The sequence below is a fragment of the Salvelinus fontinalis genome, chromosome 11, assembly GCF_029448725.1.
Source record: "Salvelinus fontinalis isolate EN_2023a chromosome 11, ASM2944872v1, whole genome shotgun sequence".
Lineage (NCBI taxonomy): Eukaryota > Metazoa > Chordata > Actinopteri > Salmoniformes > Salmonidae > Salvelinus > Salvelinus fontinalis.
The window spans coordinates 30711042-30730966 of NC_074675.1; the positions used below are offsets into that span (position 1 = coordinate 30711042).

At 46.4% G+C, this 19925-nt stretch overlaps 1 protein-coding gene and 1 pseudogene across 1 annotated transcript in view; both read right to left on the minus strand.

Moving 5' to 3' along the window:
• Window positions 1-19925, minus strand: part of LOC129865506 (natural killer cell receptor 2B4-like) — a 54188-nt gene that overhangs the window by 10334 nt on the left and 23929 nt on the right. The gene's annotated exons all lie outside the window — the stretch shown is intronic.
• LOC129865505 (Fc receptor-like protein 5) lies at window positions 891-6571 on the minus strand (annotated as a pseudogene).

Here is a 19925-nt window from a genome sequence, read left to right on the forward strand (position 1 = left end):
CCATCCCTCCGTCCTTCCATCCCTCCGTCCTTCCATCCCTCCGTCCCTCCATCCTTCCATCCCTCCATTCTTCCATCCCTCCGTCCTTCCATCCCTCCGTCCTTCCATCCCTCCGTCCTTCCATCCCTCCGTCCTTCCATCCCTCGGTCCCTCCGTCCTTCCATCCCTCCATCCTTCCATCCCTCCGTCCTTCCATCCCTCCGTCCTTCCATCCCTCCGTCCTTCCATCCATCCCTCCATCCTTCCATCCCTCCATCCTTCCATCCCTCCATCCCTCGGTCCTTCCATCCCTCCATCCTTCCATCCCTCCATCCTTCCATCCTTCCATCCCCCCGTCCTTCCATCCCTCCGTCCCTCGGTCCTTCCATCCCTCGGTCCTTCCATCCCTCGGTCCTTCCATCCCTCGGTCCTTCCATCCCTCGGTCCTTCCATCCCTCGGTCCTTCCATCCCTCGGTCCTTCCATCCTTCCATTCCTCCATCCTTCCATCCATCTATCCCTCTATCCCTTCCCCCCTCAGGTACCTGCAACATGTCACCACACAACATTGTTCAGGACATGCAGTCAAATAAACTCTTAAGAATTAAACAAAGAGACACACTTTAAATAAATACACTATACTTTGATATCAGAGAATTAGTTCCATATTAGTATCATTAAAATGATCAATCGCATATGGCTATTAGTCTTACCTGGGGCTGTGACTGGCTTCAATTGAGAATAGACTGAATCTGCCTCAGGTGGGGTTGATGTTTCTGTAAGGAGTGAGGATAAAACACCAGAATAATATAACAGTTATATAAAGAATATCATACAGTTAGTCAATATGGGGTCAGAGGTGTGAGGTTATGATAGGGGGAATATGGAAGGAGGGATGTCCTGTCTTACCTGTCTTCTTCTTGGCTTTGGCCTTCTGTTTAAGGTCAACCTCAGCATAGGTCACATCAACAGGTCCAGTTGCTGCTGAAAATGGAAATTTCCAGGCAGCAAATGAAGGAAGTAGCTTATTGAATATTCTGCATCTTTTTTGAAACTCCAAAATCGCACATTTAGATTTCACTGACTGCCAAACTGTAGAATGGTTCTCACCTGTGGTCTTCCCTGTCTTGACCTCAGAATAGACTGGATTTTCTTTTGGATCAGCTGTCATTTCTGAGCAGGAGGAGATCATTTGTATGTTTTTATCAAATGTGATGAGTAAAAAACACTGCTGCATTTTGTGTGACAGTTGAGAGTTACTTTTCTTTTTCTTGTCCAACTTTTTGAGTTGAATCTTGGCGTACATCACATCACTTGGTCCAGCAGTAGCAGCACCAGCATCTGAAACATACAGGTAATACACTAATATCTCTACGTACTGTTAGTATGCTAGTAATATTAAACATATGAAGAATAACAGCAACAACAAGTCTATACTGTATTCATGCTAAATTTAACATACAGGTAGCCTAGTGTTTAGTAACCGAAAGGTTGCTGGATCGAATCCCCGAGCTGACAAGGTAAAAATCTGTCATTCTGCAACTGAGCAAGGCAGTTAACCCACTGTTCATGGTGACATGGATGTCAATTAAGGCAGCCCCCCCCCCCCCCCCCCCCCCCCGCACCTCTCTGATTCAGAGGGGTTGGGTTAAATGCAGAAGACACATTTCATTTGAAGGTATTCAGTTGTACAACTGACTAGGTCTCCCCGTTTCCCTTTCCCAGTACCATTGTCATGACTGTCTGAGCGCGTGATTGTATCATAGATGTTAGCGCCACCTGTTGGTCAAAGAAGAGAGAGAAAGATTAATAGGTTGGTTTTCCCTCAGCTTGCCTAGGGACATAGAGTATGGTAACATCTATATAAAGTGAATGGTGAAAAGTCAGTATGTGAAGTTACAGAGAGGAGAGTGACAGTGGTCTGGGCTGAGAGACTGACCATGCTGCAGACATGTATACCCAGCTTCAGGAGCCCGGTCCTGGGTAGATCCTTGGTCCTGTTGGGGGTCCAGGTTGGTGCTTTGGGGCTGGGGGGGCCTACAGGGAGAGAGATACTCATGAAACACACAGATTCTATTTTACTGTATGAAAAGTTGAAAGACAGGTGTACTCACCAGAATATTCTGTTGCAACAGGAACCTGTAATGAGAAATGCATAATATTATACTGTATCAGTTCGTTACTGTTTTAAACTTTTGTAATTAGACATTTTTCTCCTTAACATGAACGAAAAAGATAAATATGAATTGATAAAAGTTTCACCTCAGGCATTTTTATATCGACACAGCAGTACCAGGAGAATGGCCAGTAGAACACCAGCAACAACCAGGCCCACAACCACTCCTACTAGGACTGATGTAGAGGGTCCAGGAGTTACACCTGGAGAGAGAACAGCAAAAAACTATCAGGTTGTGAGGTAGTTGTAGAAAATGAATAAAGTAGTGGACAAAGTGAATATATATTTGACATCTGACTTGAGATCAGATGAAGCCTGAGCTTGTAAGTCCAAACCTACAGTATGCTTTTTAACACAACACATGACTGATGACCACAGATATTATGAAAAGGTCATGTGATCATAATAGTTTTTTCACCTCTCACTGTCACCCAGCTCTCTGGTGATTCTCTTCCATTCGATTTACACTTGTAGGAGCCTTCATCTGACTTGGAAACTGCAGGGATGGTCATCTCTCCTGTGGTCTCATTCCTGATGAGAACTCCATCTTTGTAGAAATCAACCTTGGGGTTCGGTTTTGTTTCCTGATATCTATTTGTACAGCTGAGAGTCATAGATTCTCCCTCAGTTATGGGATAGGGAGGGCTCTCCAGGATCAGAGGGCCAACTGTATAACATAATATATAAATAATACTGTAAATCTGGAGTAATCACCAACATGAGCTTGTATTTTATGAGGTGCAACCATTCAGTTACAGAATTGAACATCATTATCATACGTTGTAATGTAAAAAACGTTAGTGACTGCTGTACAACAGACGTACCGTCCACTGTGATGTTGACAGCATTACTGTACTCTCCTGATCCAGACTCACACCAGTACACTCCACTGTCCCCTGTGTATGTGGACCTGATGGTACATGTGGACCCTGCTTTTGATCCCCAGTTAGAGCCACACTCTGACTCCACTGCTTTCTCTCTGTATCTCTTCAGTCTCCATCCAGTAGAGTTCCTCTTCTCCTCACAGCTTAGTGAGAGAGACTTTGATGTAAAGTGTTGAGTTCTGTTAGGTCTTATTTTGAGAGACACTGATGGTTGCGGATCTGAAACAAAGAGTGACAGAGTCAAACATATACAGTAGTTATATATACACGAGGGGAACTTAAATGTGATTAAATGCAGTTTCAATGCAGTTAGTTACCTCCTGACCAGAGAAACTGAGGTTCACTGTAGAGTGTGTCATAGACTGGGTCTCCACTCCCAGCTCTACACACATATCCTCCTGTGTGACTAGGACCAGCAGGGATCAGAGTGGAGGAGTCTTCACTAGTCCCACTGCCAGATAGAGGCTCTACAGAGTAGGACCTGTCTGACAGGGACAGTAACCCAGCTGTGTAGGGAACAGTTCGGTACCAGAAGAACCTCCAGCCTGTAGATGACTCTTTAACCCCACAGCTCAGAGTAACTGAGTCTCCAGGGTTCAGCCACTGAGGAGAGACTCAGGACAGCTTGGGGTTTATCTGTTATGAAGGAAATGACACAAATCAAATGTTCAGTCTTTAAAATGTTTACCCATTTTGTTTTTATTGTATTGTACCTCACCCCAAAAACAAACTATAGTTTTGTTTCATCATTGAAACCACTGTCTGCTATTTGACCTCATCCCTTCTGTCTTTATCTTGGAATCCCATAAAAACAGACTTACCTAACACGGTCAATTGTATAGCATTACTTGTCTGGGAGTGTTTTAAGCCATTTGTTTTCTGAAGACCTTTACAGGTATATAGACCATTCTTTGCAGGACTGATTCTGTACTCAGGCTCTGTTTTGGTGTAGACTGACTTCCCACTGCTATAAAAAACATACTCAATCTCTTCTCCCCCCTGTATGTCACATCTGAGTGTGACAGTCTCTCCACTGAATATCTGGGGCCAGTTGGGTTGGAGGGTCAGAACAGCCACAGTTCTCTCTGCACACACAACACAGAAAATAAACATTATCACACACCTTAGAATGTAAAATAATGTTGTTTAGCATTCATCACAACATGACCATATCATAAGTTGTCATTTCTGAACATACAGTATGCACTCTGAACTGTCTGATTTACCAAGATCTATCAGAATACTGACATATACAGTGATGTCTACACACACACACACACACACACACACACACACACACACACAGTTACTCACCTTTCACAGTGATAGTGACAGGATCACTGATGATTGATGATATGGATCTGGACTGGATCTCTCCCTGACACCAGTAGAGACCCTGGTCAGACTCAGCAGCTTTTTTTATGGTGAAGGTGACTCCTGTTGTTGTGTGTCTGCCAGACAAGGTCACTACTTTCTTAGTGTTGTCTTTGTACCATGTATACCTCCAGCCACTGTCAGACCCCACTGAACACGTCAGAGTTACTGTCTCTCCAGTGTATGCAGGGTTTGGTGTTATGGTCAGTGTAGCTTTTGGCAGGGCTGTAAGAAAAGAGCATGATTTAAAGATCTGGATACATGCTTAGCAACATCCAAAGATTTAGCTGTTGTTGGAACGTTTTCTTGCTATACAAGTCTATTATAGGTGTATGTAAACGTGATTTGGTTTGAATTAAATTTGGTTAGAATCTGGTTTGAATCAGACTTTCACTGTACAGAATAATATGAAGATCTTATCCTTCTCAACATTTAAGTAAGTGATGGTTATGTTATTAAACTCACCAGCAACAACGATGGTGAGAGATGAGCTGAGATATGTCCTCTCGGGACGTCTTGTCCTTGTCCCCTCACACTGGTACTGACCAGCCTGGTCAGGGAGAGAGATGGTGGTGGTCTTACTGGTCGGAATGGGAAGCAGTTGGTTGTCTCTGTGCCAGCGGTAGGTCCAGTCTCTGTAGTCAGATATGTGACACTGCAGAGGGACTGTCTCTCCAGAATAGAGGGGACCCCGTGGAGAGGCTTTCACTGAGGCCGTGGGCAGAGCTGTGGAAACACATTATATATGAAGACAAATGCAGTCAGAGCACAAATCTCTCCAACGTATGATCTTACTTCTGTAGGTAGTACTGTAACTATGCATTTTTCCATTCATACTGACACACAGACCACATCTACATGATTGACTCAATATAAATAGTGTCCATTTGTTTGATAAAAAAACACATAAAGTAACTCACCTTTCACAGTGATAGTGACAGGATCACTGATGACTGATGATATGGATCTGGACTGGATCTCTCCCTGACACCAGTAGAGACCCTGGTCAGACTCAGCAGCTCTACTGATGGTGAAGGTGGCTCCTGTTGTAGTGTGTCTGCTAGACAAGGTCACTACTTTCTTAGTGTTGTCTTTGTACCATGCACACATCCAACCACTGTCAGATCCCACTGAACAAGTCAGAGTTACTGTTTCTCCATTGTATGCAGGGTTTGGATTCACGGTCAGTGTAGTTTCAGGAAGAGCTAAGAAAACAGAGAGCAGAATATCAAAACATCTGGATTCATGCTTGGTCCTTTTAAATAATTTTGCCTTTGCATTTAAGTTTTGATTAAAGTTTTTTTTTAAATAGCAGTATGTTGACTCTATTCAGTTAGAATTTAGTTTACACAGTGTATCTGTATTTAGATTAACCCTCATTGGCTCAAAATGTAACGCTCGTCTTCGGGTGAAAGAGAGGAGGACCAAGGCGCAGCGTGGTAAGTGTTCATGATGATGAATTTTCATGCTAATCCAACAAACAGAACACTGCAAAACAACAAACGAAGTTAACAAACGAACAAAACAGTACCGTGTGGCAAACAAACACTGACACGGCAACAAACACCCACAACTCAAAAGTGAAACTCAGGCTACCTAAGCATGATTCTCAATCAGGGACAACGATTGACAGCTGCCACTGATTGAGAATCATACCAGGCCGAACTCAAAACCCCAACATAGAAAAAGACACATAGACTACCCACCCCAACTCACGCCCTGACCATACTAAATAAAGACAAAAATAAAGGAAATAAAGGTCAGAAATTCATAAAGTCCAGATAGTGATTGAAGATTATTAGTGAGCTCACCAGTGACACTAATGTAGAGAGATGGGCCCTATGTCAAGTGGTTATGGGCATGGAGGCACTTGAGAGATAAGATGACTTACCTGTCACTGTCAGTCTGACTGCATCACTCCACATAGAATATGTCCCATTATCAATATGTTTACCCAGACACCAGTAGTCTCCACTGTTTGAAATCATAACCTCACTGATCTCATATTTATGCTCCCTACTGAATAAGTCTACAGCATCCTTGCTCCATGTGTATTCCCAGTCAGTGACTTCTCCCCTTTGTATGTGACATCTGAGAGTGACAGACTCTCCACTGAATATCTGGGAGGATGTGGGGTATATGGTCAGAACAGCCTTTGCCTTTCCTGCACAAAATAAAACCAGCATGAAACAATACTATACACTTTTTATTTTGAGACATTCAAAACACAAAATATGTCTTTCCAAAAGTAGCTTAAAAATTACAAATACAACATTTGATGAAGCATTAAGAGTTTGAGGCTTGATCAAGTGTACAAATATCTACCATCATCGTCTTCAGAGTGTCCAGAGTAGATGTGTGTACTCAGCACTACAACACAGAAAGTCACATTGCTCCAATATTAGCTTGAAACAAATAACAACATGCCATAATCATGTTACTGATTACCAAATCCATCCTGTACTTTATTTTAAAGGTGCAATCTACGATTTCTACATACATTTTTTATCATTAAATTAGTCGTAGGCATTTATTCTTGAAGAGTATAACTTTTAATTCCCTCAAAACTGTCTTATCCCATAATAAACCAAAATATATGGTTATGTTATGACAACTACTGTAAACAATGTAGATGAATGAATTTCCTTAGCCTCATCCCTCAGCCATATACCACAAAAAGTGTCAGGGTGGCCATTTTGTTGTAGTTTGAATTACAGACTGCAGCTTTAAATGGCCGCTGACTTCCCATGTTCTGCACACAGAGAGTGTACAGAGACCAAAAACACCAAAACACCACTCATTAATCTCTTAACACAGTTTACTATAACTGTAGCGAAGGAACCCTCAACCATTTACAATAATCACAACTTAATAATACAACACATCCAACAAATATAGCATTTTATATTCATTGTCATTGACAGCACATTTTGCAACCACTGAGTTAGCACCACTCTTTAGTTCCTGAGTAATGACCTGGTTAAATGCACACCACCACACCAACCAGGTCTGCATGGCATCGGCTATACAAGCTCAGGTTCTCACAGAGATGCAACATCAATGTAGGGTGGTCACTTTCTTACTTCATATCTACACCGTATTTGCTGATATTTCCTTTGAGTGCCATTTACTAATATTTTCTCAATAAGGGCTAAAACACCAAAAACAAAGCTAAAGCATGAAACTGTCTTCATTTTGATTAATGTCTTATTCCCTTTTCCTTTAAATTCTTAGTAAATCAGGTAATTAGTGTTCATAAACAAACCCACTAACTCAGTACTTACATAGCAGCAAACAGAGCAAGGTGTGCTCCATTCTGTCCCCACAGACAAGTGACTTTCTCTACAACTACAGTCCTTCTAACAAACCCCTCTACTTCCTATATGATGACAGTCTGCTTAGATCACAACTCTTCACCGTACACAGAAAAGCAGAGAAATATTCTAGAGAATATTCTCACTAACACACACACACACACACACACCACACCACACACACACAACCTCAGATGGTTCTGTTATGAGTAATACGTTTAGCTACTGTCTACATAGATATGTTTGTTATTGTGTTGTTTATGGTTGTATTTAAATTTGTCTGTATATGTGATGTGTATCAGGGCTATTGTTCATGTACTATATTGTGTGTCTTGTGCTTGTGTGTGTGTGTGTGTGTGTGTGTGTGTGTGTGTGTCTGTGTGTGTGTGTCTGTGTGTGTGTGTGTGTGTGTGTGTGTGTATGTGTGTGTGTGTGTGTGTGTGTGTGTGGTGTGTGGTTTGTTTGTATGCGTGTGTGTGTGTGTGTGGGTATATTGTTTGTGTTTGTCTATTGTTTATTTTCATTATTTTTTACTTTTTTCACTTGCTTTTCTCTTTGTAAATAATTTTTTGACTTATTTGTCAGGATTTGGCCAGGATTGTTCCGGTTTTGGCCACTAGATGCCCCCATTGTGCTATTTTGACCCTTTTGTTTTCCCTTGTTTCCTGTTATTATTTGCAACTGTGCCTCGTTTCCCTTGAATGTATTTAAACCCTTAGTTTTCCTCAGTTCTTTGCTCTGTGTTTGAATGTTAGCACCCAGCCCTAGCGATGCTGTGAACATTTGTTGCTCCAGTTGGACTCTCTTGTGGTACTCTGTTTTTGTTCTCGTTTATTTATTTTTGATTATCTTTTGAGGCTTTTTCCTGCTGTACCTACCACCTTGTGGATTTTTCTTTTGACTTGGAGGATTACCTTTTTCTCTTGGAATTACTTTTGACGTTGTGGATTTATATTTTTGCCTGAACTTTCCTTTTTACTTTATTAAAACACAGTCTCTAGTACTGCTGTGTCTGCCTCATCTTCTGGGTTCTGCCGACTATTAGTGGCTCAGTTTGCTAAGTGACTGTTTCTCACACCGGAGACCCGAGTTTGTAACCGGGTCCTGACATTATTTACTTATTTATTTTTATATACATGATTTTTTTTTACTTTTGGGAGGGTATTTTCTAAAAACTGCATTGTTGGTTAAGGGCTTGTAAGTAGAGTGTAGAGTGTGGGACACATGTACAACATGTGTGAAGAAACCATCATGGGGAGAGAAAGGTTACAGGGGAAAGCAGTTACAGACTTCACCTTTAGTTGGTATGCTATGATAAACATCTGGGGTTTCTTATCGCCCCCTTCAGGGACAGGCCTGTAACTACTCCACATTCTTGTGGATCACAATATCGAAATAATCAATCAATCAATCAAATGTATTTATAAAGCCCTTTATACACCAGCAGATATCACAAAGTGCTATACAGAAACCCAACCTAAAACACCAAACAGCAAGAAATGCAGATGTAGAAGCACGGAGGCTAGGAAAAACTCTAGAGAGGAACCAGTCTCTGAGGGTTGGCCAGTCCTCTTCTGGAGATTATAAGAGTACATGGCCATTAAGGCCACATTGTTCTTCAAGATATTCAAACGTTCATAGGTGACCAGCAGGGTCAAATGATAATGACAGTGGTTGTAGAGGGTGCAACATGTCAGAACCTCTGGAGTAAATGTCAATTGGCTTTTCATAGCTGAGCACTCAGAGGTCGAGATAGCAGGTGCGGTAGAGAGAGAGTCAAAAACAGCAGATCCGGTACAAAGTAGTGAACAGGTCAGGGTTCCATAGCCGCAGGCAGAACAGGTGGACTGGGGCAGCAGCACTACATTTGTTGTTAGACCAGCTAGCATGGACACTGACAGTTGTGAATCTGATGCAGCCGAAGAGCTACTGCCCCCTTACCCGGGAAGGCACCAAACAACAGATAGGGACGTTGGACCATCAAAGAGGCGCAAATATGATGAGAATTACATTGATTTGGGGTTCACTTATATTGGGAGTAGTGCCTTTCCTCAGCCACAGTATGTTATATGTGTAAAAGTACTATCTCACAACTCAATGAAACCTTCACTGTTGCGCAGACATTTGGAAACTAAACATGCCAATTTGAAAAATAAGCCACAGGAGTTTTTTGAGCGAGAATTAAGACGACTTTCGAGTAGTAAGACATGTATAAAAGCAACAGATACCATTAATAAGAACGGGCTAGAAGCATCTTATATGTTGAGCTACCGAATGGTGTCGTGGCAATTTCCTGTATTACCAAATGAGAAGAGTTACAAACCACACACCAGTCAGAGTTATATTTAAACTTCATCTTTAATAATGTGAGCTTTACTATAGCCCTTTGACTCTCTGTCACGTTCCTGACCTATTTATGTTAGTTGTTATGTGTGTTAGTTGGTCAGGACGTGAGGTTGGGTGGGCATTCTATGTTTTCTGTTTCTGTGTTGGTTTTGGGTTGCCTGGTATGGCTCTTAATTAGAGGCAGGTGTTTGGCGTTCCTCTAATTAAGAGTCATATTTAGGTAGGCGTTGTCACAGTGTTCGTTGTGGGTGATTGTCTTCCGTGTTTGTGTTATGTCTGCACCATACGGAACTGTCTACGGTTTGTTCGGTTTATGTAGTCTGTTTCCTATTCGTGCGTTCTTCGTGTTTATGTAAGTTCTCATGTTTAGGTCAGTCTACGTCGTTTGTTATTTTGTATCATTTCAAGTGTAGTTCGTGTTCGTTTTTCGTCTTGTCATTAAATTCATTATGTGTTCAAACTCCACTGCGCCTTGGTTCAATCCCTGCTCCTCTTCGGATGAAGAAGAGGAGGACAGCCGTTACAGAATCACCCACCACTCCAGAGCCAAGCAGCGGAGTCAGCGGAGTAAGGGACAGGAGAAGAAGGAGCAATGGACATGGGACGATTTATTGGATGGAAAAGGTGTCTACACATGGGAGGAGATCCTGGCTGGTAGAGATCGCCTCCCATGGGAACAGCTGGAGGCACTGAGGAGAGCAGAGGCTACGGGAGAGAGGAACCGGAGCTATGAGGGAACGCGTCTGGCACGGAAGCCCAAAAAGCCCGTAAGTAATTCCCAAAAATTTCTTGGGGGGGGGCTAAGAGGTAGTGGGCCAAGGGCAGGTAGGAGACCTGCGCCCACTTCCCAGGCTTACCGTGGAGAGCGGGAGTACGGGCAGGCGCCGTGTTACGCAGTAGAGCGCACGGTGTCTCCTGTACGAGTGCATAGCCCAGTGCGGGTTATTCCACCTCCCCGCACTGGTAGGGCTAGATTGAGTATTGAGCCAGGTGTCATGAGGCCGGCTCAACGCGTCTGGTCTCCAGTGCGTCTCCTCGGGCCGGCATACATTCCACCTCCCCGCACTGGTCGGGCGACCGGGAGCATTCAACCAGGTAAGGTTGGGCGGGTTCAATGCTCAAGAGTGCCAGTACGCCTCCACGGTCCGGTATTTCCGGCGCCACCTCCCCGCCCCAGCCTAGTACCTACAGTGTCTACACTACGCACTAGGCTACCAGTGCGTATCCTGAGCCCTGTTCCTCCTCCACGCACTCTCCCTGTAGTGCGTGTATCTAGCCCGGTGCCTCCAGTTCCGGCCCCACGCACTAAGCTACCAGTGCGTCTCCAGAGCCCTGTACAAACTGTATCTTCTCCCCCTACTAATCCTGATGTGCTTGTCCTCAGCCCGGCGTCACCAGTGCCGGTACCACGCATCAGTTATAGAGTGGGCTTTGAGAATACAGTGTGCCCTGTCCCTGCTCCCCGCACTAGTAGGAAGGTGCTTATCCTTAGCCCGGTGCCTCCAGTTCCGGCACCACGCACCAGGTCTACAGTGCACCGTATCCGGCCAGAGCCATCCGTCTCCCCAGCGCCATCTGAGCCATCCGTCTCCCCAGCGCCATCTGAGCCATCCGTCTCCCCAGCGCCATCTGAGCCATCCGTCTCCTCAGCGCCATCTGAGCCATCCGTCTCCCCAGCGCCGTCTGAGCCATCCGTCTGCCAGGAGCCTGCAAAGCCGCCCGTCTGCCATGAGCCTGCAAAGCCGCCCGTCTGCCATGAGCCTACAGAGCCATCCGCCAGACAGGAGCCGCTAGAGCCGTCAGCCAGACAGGAGCCGCTAGAGCCGTCAGCCAGACAGGATCTGCCAGAGCCGCCAACCAGACAGGATCTGCCAGAGCCGCCAACCAGACAGGATCTGCCAGAGCCGCCAACCAGACAGGATCTGCCAGAGCCGCCAACCAGACAGGATCTGCCAGAGCCGCCAGCGAGCCATGAGCAGCCAGAGCCGTCAGAGAGCCATGAGCAGCCAGAGCCGTCAGAGAGCCATGAGCAGCCAGAGCCGTCAGAGAGCCATGAGCAGCCAGAGCCGTCAGAGCGCCATGAGCAGCCAGAGCCGTCAGCCTGCCATGAGCGTCGAGAGCCGTCAGCCTGCCATGAGCGTCGAGAGCCGTCAGCCTGCCATGAGCGTCGAGAGCCGTCAGCCTGCCATGAGCGTCGAGAGCCGTCAGCCAGCCATGAGCGTCGAGAGCCGTCAGCCAGCCATGAGCGTCGAGAGCCGTCAGCCAGCCATGAGCGTCGAGAGCCGTCAGCCAGCCATGAGCGTCGAGATTCGTCAGTCAGCCATGAGCTGCCCTTCAGCCTGAAACGGCTAGATACCCAGAACTGCCCATCAGTCCAGAGCTGTCTCTCTGTCCGGAGCTGCCTTTCAGTCCGGAGTTGCCCCTCTATCCTGATCTCCCTCTCTATCTTGATCTACCTCTATATTCTTATCTATCCCTCTGTCTTGATTTATCTCTCTGTCCCGGTGCTGTCCTTATTAGTGATGTTATTAAGAGGATTTTGTGGGGGTAAAAAGAGGGTGGACATTCTTAGAGGGAGGAAGCTAGGATGGATTATGGTGGGGTGGGGACCTCGCCCGGAGCCTGAGCCACCACCGTGGTTAGATGCCCACCCAGACCCTCCCCTAGACTTTGTGCTGGTGCGTCCGGAGTTCGCACCTTATGGGGGGGGGGGGTAATGTCACGTTCCTGACCTATTTATGTTAGTTGTTATGTGTGTTAGTTGGTCAGGACGTGAGGTTGGGTGGGCATTCTATGTTTTCTGTTTCTGTGTTGGTTTTGGGTTGCCTGGTATGGCTCTTAATTAGAGGCAGGTGTTTGGCGTTCCTCTAATTAAGAGTCATATTTAGGTAGGCGTTGTCACAGTGTTCGTTGTGGGTGATTGTCTTCCGTGTTTGTGTTATGTCTGCACCATACGGAACTGTATACGGTTTGTTCGGTTTATGTAGTCTGTTTCCTATTCGTGCGTTCTTCGTGTTTATGTAAGTTCTCATGTTTAGGTCAGTCTACGTCGTTTGTTATTTTGTATCATTTCAAGTGTAGTTCGTGTTCGTTTTTCGTCTTGTCATTAAATTCATTATGTGTTCAAACTCCACTGCGCCTTGGTTCAATCCCTGCTCCTCTTCGGATGAAGAAGAGGAGGACAGCCGTTACACTCTCAGATCAATTCAGTGTCTATAATGAATTCTGAGAGTGCCTACAAAAGAATACCAAGATCTTTTATAGCCAGATACACCCCCCTAGTCGACATGACAAACCACAGATAATAGGAACTCTTCACAAAGAAAGACTTTTACTTGAGAGAGGAGTATCCCATAGCCAGATTGCATTCACTATAAATTATCGCTCAGTTTGGTCTCTAAAACGAGGTTCTAATCTCGTTCCTGGTACTTCATAGTACCAAAACATTACCTTTACTATCTGGAATGCTCTTTAGGATTAATTGGCCAAAGACATCGTAAATCTTCTCTGTCAGTGCTATCTTATAGAGGCCCATCCTCAGTGGATCACAATAGTCGACAGATTCTATTCTGTCGAATAAAACAACCATTCTAATGCAATACAAAGATTATGATATAATCTTACAGGCACTATAACTTCTTATGGCTGCAGGGGCAGTATTGAGTAGCTTGGATGAAAGGTGCCCAGAGGTGCCCATAGTAAACTGCCTGCTCCTCAGTCCCAGTTGCTAATATATGCATATTATTATTCTTATTGGATATAAAACACTCTGAAGTTTATAAAACTGTTTGAATGATGTCTGTGAGTATAACAGAACTCATATGGAAAGCAAAAACCTGAGAAAATAACCAAACAGGAAGTGGGAATTCTGAGGTTGATCGATTTTCAACCAAGAACTTATTGAATACACAGTGGGATATGGATGAGTTTGCACTTCCTACGGCTTCCACTAGATGTCAACAGTCTGGAAACCTTGTCTGATGCCTCTACTGTGAAGTGGGGCCGAAGGAGACAGGAGTTAGTCAGGTCTATCATGACCTGACCATGCTCTGACCATGCGTGTTCACATGAGAGGGAGCTCTGTTCCATCGCACATCTGAAGTCAATGTAATTTTAACAGTAACGTTCCAACCGGTTTATGTTAAAAACATTCTAAAGATTGATTCAATATATTGTTTGACATGTTTCTGTTAGGGAACTTTTTGACATTTCGTCTGCTTTTAGTGAACGCGCTTCCTGACTTTGGACTTGTTAACCAAACACGCTAACAAAAATAGCTATTTGGACATAAATGATGGACATTACCGAACAAAACAAAAATTTATTGTGGAAGTGGGAGTCCTGGGAGTGCATTCCGACGAAGATCAGCAAAGGTAAGTGAAGATTTATAATGCTTTTTATGAGTTTTGTTGACTGCACAATTTGGCGGGTAACTGAATGGCTTCCTTTTGTGGCTGAACGCTGTTCTCAGATTATTGAATTTTGTGCTTTTGCCGTAAAGCTTTTTGAAATCTGACACAGCGGTTGCATTAAGAACAAGTGTATATTTAATTATATGTAAAACATGTATCTTTCATCAAAGTTTATGATGAGTATTTATGTTATTTGACGTGGCTCTCTGCAATTTCTCCGGATATTTTGGAGGCATTTCTGAACATGGCGCCAATGTAAACTGAGGTTTTTGGATATAAATATGAACTTGATCGAACAAAACATATATGTATTGTGTAACATGAAGTGCTATGAGTGTCATCTGATGAGGATCATCAAAGGTTAGTGATTCATTTTATCTCTATTTCTGCTTTTTGTGACTCCTGTCTTTGGCTGGAAAATGACTGTTTGTCTGTGATTTTGCTGTGACCTAACATACTCGTTGGTGGTGCTTTCGCTGTAAAGCCTATTTGAAATCGGACACTTTGGTGGGATTAACAACAAGATTACCTTTAAAATGGTATAAGATATATGTATGTTTGAGGGATTTTAATGTTGTTTGAATTTGGCGCTCTGCACTTTCACTGGCTGTTGTCATATCATCCCGTTAACGGGATTGCAGCCATAAGAAGATAACATAATTTTCCACGACAATGGCTAGGAAAGGCAAGCCCCATACTAATGTGGAGGACTTAATTCTTCCTGCTGTCGTGGATATGGCTGTGACAATGCTGGGGGAAAAGGCAAAAAAACTGTACATACAATGTCTTCATCAAACAACACTGTTAAACGACGCATCTGTCACGCGGGACTAGGTGGGTGAAGGAATCAGACGCAGAGAGTTCCACTTGGGAAAAGTGCTCCTTTTACTATTGCACACAAAAAATGATAAGCCCAAATATACAGGGTGCAGCGAACAACTTGATAACCCAAAACACAGGGTGCCAAGTAAATAGTAAAAATAATACACCTCTACCTAAAACACACACACGTAACATAAAGACAATCCCGCACAAAACACGGGCGGGTCTACCTACTAAATATAGGGAAGCTCATTAACCGAAAACAGAAACACAGGTGAAACTAATAAGACAAAACAAACAGACAAACGAAAAAGGGATCGGTGGCGGCTAGTAGGCCGGTGACGACAACCGCCGAGCACCGCCCGAACAGGCAGGGGAGCCAACTTGGGCGGAAGTCGTGACAGTACCCCCCTCCTGACGCGCGGCTCCCGCAGCGCGCCACCACCGGCCTCGAGGACGACCCGAGGGGCGAGGCGCCGGGCAATCCGGGTGGAGGCGGTGGAAGTCTCTCAGTAGAGAAGGATCCAAAATGTCCCCCACCGGAACCCAGGATCTTTCCTCCGGACCGTACCCCTCCCAGTCCACGAGGTACTGTAGGCCCCTCACCCGGCGTCTCGAGTCCAGAATGCCACGTACTGTGTACGCCGGGGACCCCTCGATATCCAGAGGGGGCGGAGGGACCTCAGGCACCTCACCTTCTTGCAGGGGACCAGCCACCACCGGCCTGAGGAGAGACACATGAAACGAGGGGTTAATACGGTAAAACCTAGGAAGTTGTAACCTATAACACACCTCGTTTATTCTCCTCAGGACTTTAAACGGCCCCACACACTGTGGCCCCAGCTTCCGACAGGGCGGAGGGGCAGGTTTCGGGTCGAGAGCCAGACCCTGTCCCCCGGTGTGAACATGGGGGCCTCACTGCGGTGCTGGTCAGCGCTCCTCTTCTGCCGTTGTCCCGCTAACCTTAGCGATTGCTGGACGGCTTTCCAGGTGTTCTTGGAGCGCTGTACCCATTCCTCTACCGCAGGAGCCTCGGTCTGGCTCTGATGCCATGGGGCCAGGACCGGCTGGGAACCTAACACACACTTAAAAGGGGACATGTTTGTTGAGGAGTGGCGGAGGGAGTTCTGAGCGATCCCTTCTGAGCAAGGAACATACCTCGCCCACTCACCAGGCCGGTCCCGGCAATATGACCGCAGAAACCTGCCCACATCCTGGTTTACGCGCTCCACCTGCCCATTACTCTCGGGGTGAAAACCCGAGGTCAAGCTGACCGAGACCCCCAGTCTCTCCATAAACGCCCTCCAAACTCTGGACGTGAATTGGGGGCCCCGATCAGAAACTATGTCCTCAGGCACCCCATAATGCCGGAAGACATGGTTAACAAGGCCTCCGCAGTCTGCAGGGCCGTAGGGAGACCGGGCAACGGGATGAGACGGCAGGACTTAGAAAACCGATCCACAACAACCAGGATCGTAGTACTTTCCTGGGACGGGGGAAGATCGGTAAGAAAGTCCACCGATAAGTGTGTCCACGGCCGTTGTGGAACGGGGAGGGGCTGTAACTTCCCTCTAGGAAAGTGCCGAGGAGCCTTGCTCTGAGAGCACACCGAGCAGGAGGAGACATAAAATGTCACGTCCTTAGCCAACGTGGGCCACCAGTATCTCCTTCTAAGACTCTGCACTGTCCTCTCGATGCCAGGATGACCCGAGGAGGGGAGAGTATGAGCCCAACGGATTAGCTTATCCCGGAGGTTAGGGGGGGGCCGGTTAGGGGGGGCCGGCTCTAACCGTGAGGCTCTCTCTATCTCCGCGTCCACCTCCCATACCACCGGTGCCACGAGACATGAAGGTGGAATGATGGGAGTTGGCTCAACGGACCGCTCCTCGGTATCATAGAGGCGGGACAGCGCGTCGGCTTTGGTGTTTTGGGAGCCTGGTCGGTATGAGATGGTGAACTGAAACCGGGTGAAAAACATGGCCCATCTAGCCTGACGCGGATTTAGTTTTCTCGCTGCCCGGATGTACTCGACATTACGATGGTCAGCCCAGATGAGAAAAGGGTGTTTCGCCCCCTCAGGCCAATGTCTCCACACATTCAAAGCCTTGACTACAGCCAACAACTCCCGGTCCCCCACGTCATAGTTTCGCTCCGCCGGACCGAGCTTCCTCGAAAAGAAGGCACAAGGGCGGAGCTTGGGTGGTACGCCCGAGCGCTGGGACAGCACGGCCCCGACCCCCGCCTCGGACGCGTCCACCTCCACTATGAACGCTAAAGAGGGGTCCGGATGCGCCAACACGGGCGCATTGGTGAACAGCTCCTTCAGACGACTGAAAGCTCTGTCCGCCTCTGCTGACCAACGCAAGCGCACCGGTCCTCCCTTCAGCAGTGAGGTAATGGGAGCAGCCACCTGACCAAAACCCCGGATAAACCTCCGGTAGTAATTGGCAAACCCTAAAAACCGCTGCACCTCTTTCACCGTGGTCGGGGTCGGCCAATTACGCACGGCTGTAACGCGGTCATCCTCCATCACCACCCCGGAGGTGGAAATACGATAACCCAGGAAGGAAACGGCCTGTTTGAAGAACTCACATTTCTCCGCCTTGCAATACAGGTCATGCTCCAGCAGTCGCCCAAGTACCTTACGCACCAGAGACACATGCGCCGCACGTGTGGCAGAGTAGATCAAGATGTCATCGATGTACACTACCACTCCCTGCCCGAGCAGGTCTCGGAGAATCTCATCTACGAAGGATTGAAAGACAGCTGGAGCATTTTTCAACCCATATGGCATGACGCGGTACTCATAATGGCCAGATGTAGTACTAAATGCGGTTTTCCACTCATCTCCTCCCCGGATACGCACCAGATTATACGCACTCCTCAGGTCCAGTTTTGTGAAGAAGCACGCCCCGTGAAATGATTCCACCGCCATAGCGATGAGAGGTAGTGGGTAACTGAACCCCACTGTGATGGAATTTAGACCTCGATAATCAATGCACGGGCGTAAACCACCATTTTTCTTCTTCACAAAAAAAAAGCTTGAGGAGACAGGTGATGCGGAGGGCCGAATGTATCCCTGTCCCAGTGATTCAGTAACATATGTCTCCATAGCTACTGTCTCCTCCTGGGACAAAGGATACACGTGACTCCTAGGAAATGCAGCGTTCTCCAGGAGGTTAATCGCGCAGTCCCGTCAACGATGGGGTGGTAATTGGGTCGCCTTCTTTTTACTGAAGGCGATAGCCAAATCGGCATATTCAGAGGGAATGCGCACGGTGGAAACCTGGTCTGGACTCTCCACCGTAGTCGCACCAATGGCAAATCCTGTACACCTGCCTGAACACTCCTCTGACCACCCCTTAAGAGCCCCCTGTCGCCAGGAAATCACCGGGTTGTGCTGAGCTTGCCAGGGAATTCCCAACACCACTGGAAACGCAGGTGAGTCGATAAGGAACAGACTAATCTGCTTCTTATGACTACCCTGCGTTACCATGTCCAGTGGTACCGTGGCCTCCCTGACCATTCCTGACCCTAATGGTCGGCTATCTAAGGAGTGCACGGGGAAAGGTAGGTCTAACGACACAAGGGGAATCCCTCGCCTTAACGCGAGCCCCCGATCTATGAAATTCCCAGCTGCCAGCCAAAGAGCCCCGGAGAAGGATGCGGTAGCAGGAACAGGATGTGCTGGAGGAGGGGGTGCTGGAGATGAGGTGGGAAGGCCACTCCTCTCCCATCGATCCATCCTCTCCATCATTTGGTCCATAGCTGAACCAATCCTGTGGAGAACACTGGTATGATGGAGGACCCTTTCCTTCATCGATGGGAGAGGAGATGCGGCTGCTCCTGCTGATTCCATGATCCGAGGTGCGGGATTCTGTCACGCGGGACTAGGTGGGTGAAGGAATCCGACGCAGAGAGTTCCACTTGGGAAAAGTGCTCCTTTTACTATTGCACACAAAAAATGATAAGCCCAAACATACAGGGCGCAGCGAACAACTTGTTAACCCAAAACACAGGGTGCCAAGTAAATAGTAAAAATAATACACCTCTACCTAAAACACATACACGTAACATAAAGACAATCCCGCACAAAACAAGGGTGGGTCTACCTACTAAATATAGGGAAGCTCATTAACCGAAAACAGAAACACAGGTGAAACTAATAAGACAAAACAAACAGACAAACGAAAAAGGGATCGGTGGCGGCTAGTAGGACGGTGACGACAACCGCCGAGCACCGCCCGAACAGGCAGGGGAGCCAACTTGGGCGGAAGTCGTGACGGCATCAATGACATTGCAGGAGATATTTTGAAACAATTACTGCTTCGCATGCTGCCAAGGGAATGCCTGAAATCTTGAAAGACGTACAGTGAAAATTGTTAACTTTGTTAAAGCAAGGCCCCTGAACTCTCGTGTATTTTCTGCACTATGCAATGATATGGGCAGCGACCATGTAACGCTTTTGCAACATACAGACGTGTGCTGGTTATGAAGGGGCAAAGTATGGACACGTTTTTTGAATTGAGAGACGAGCTTAAAGTTTTCTTTACTGACCATAATTTTCACTTGTCTGACCGCTTGCATGATGACGAGTTTATCACACGACCGGCCTATCT